Source organism: Nycticebus coucang, chromosome 1, assembly GCF_027406575.1.
Source record: "Nycticebus coucang isolate mNycCou1 chromosome 1, mNycCou1.pri, whole genome shotgun sequence".
NCBI classification, from domain to species: Eukaryota; Metazoa; Chordata; class Mammalia; order Primates; family Lorisidae; genus Nycticebus; species Nycticebus coucang.
In genome coordinates this window covers 60,496,242-60,497,604 of record NC_069780.1, presented here as the reverse complement: position 1 = coordinate 60,497,604, position 1,363 = coordinate 60,496,242, and positions in this window count along the sequence as shown.

Genomic DNA, 1,363 nt, shown 5'->3' with positions numbered 1-1,363 from the left:
AAAAGTAATTCATTAAGACATTGTGGGAGGTCATACTACACAGCATACAAAAAAAAATTCTGCTGCAATCATCTAGAAACACACACACACACACACAAACACACAAAACCCTAACAGGAATCTGAGGTGATATTGTTATTCAGAGAGTCTTTAATGATTTTTTTTTTTTTTTTTTTGGCCGGGGCTAGGTTTGAATCCGCCACCTCCGGCATATGGGACCGGTGCCCTACTCCTTGAGCCACAGGCGCCACCCGTCTTTAATGATATTTAAACTTAAGGTAGGATACCGGATGTTTTTGTATTAAAGTCAAATATTGTTTTATCTCACAATTTGACTATTATTTCTAAATTATGTCTCTACATATAAACATAAAGTACCTAACGATAAAGAAATAAAAAAAGAGAAAAAGTAATTTATCTTTATATGATCTTAAAAGACACCAGTCATTTTTGTAATTCATGATTTATGATAGCTAAAATTAAAGTAACCCTAAATCCCTGGCATTACTGGATAGAGAAAAACAGTTAATTATTATTATTCAATAGTGTTATTAAAAAATCTACATCATTCTTTTTCTTGTACAAGGCATTCCAAAGTTATATATAATTTTAAGTGCCAACCTTGATGGAGGTGGAACACATAAATCTTAGTAAAGCAGGAGGGTGGGGATAGGGTGACATTGTATGGCATACCTCTCGGGGATAAAACACAATTAAGAGGGACTTTAACAAATGCAATCAGTGTAACCTAATTCTTTGTACCCTCAATGAATCCCAAACAATAAAGGAACCAAAAAAAATTTAAGTTCCAAAAATAAACATTGAGTTTATTTATGTAACAATGAAATAATGATGTTATTTGAAGGAGAACTTGATGAGAGAGGCAGTTGTCTATTGGAAACAAAATTAGGAATAAATTCATTATGGAAGCAAAGTAATCTAAAAGTTTATTGATGATAATTATTTGAAAGTAATGATTCAAAAACAATGCAGATTAATATTTCATCTTCTAAAATTTTAATAAGCAATACTTTTGTTGGATATTTAATAAAACTCTCATCAAGACTAAAATTATCCCCCAAAACAATTCAGCCATTTTATATGTTATAATTTATTTACTCCAAATGAACAAGGAAAGAAATGCTGAATGTCATAATTTCTAGAATATCATAATTACACATGTATAATTAGGTCAAATAATTGTGTGTGTGGTTGTGTATGTAAACATACACTTTGTCAAACCTGCTAAATTATCTTAGTTAGTTTTATTTCACTTCTAAAACTTAGACATATACAGTGATCATTAAATGTGCCAGTAAATTATGGAAACATTTTAAACAGTTATTTACTAGTTTTATATGCA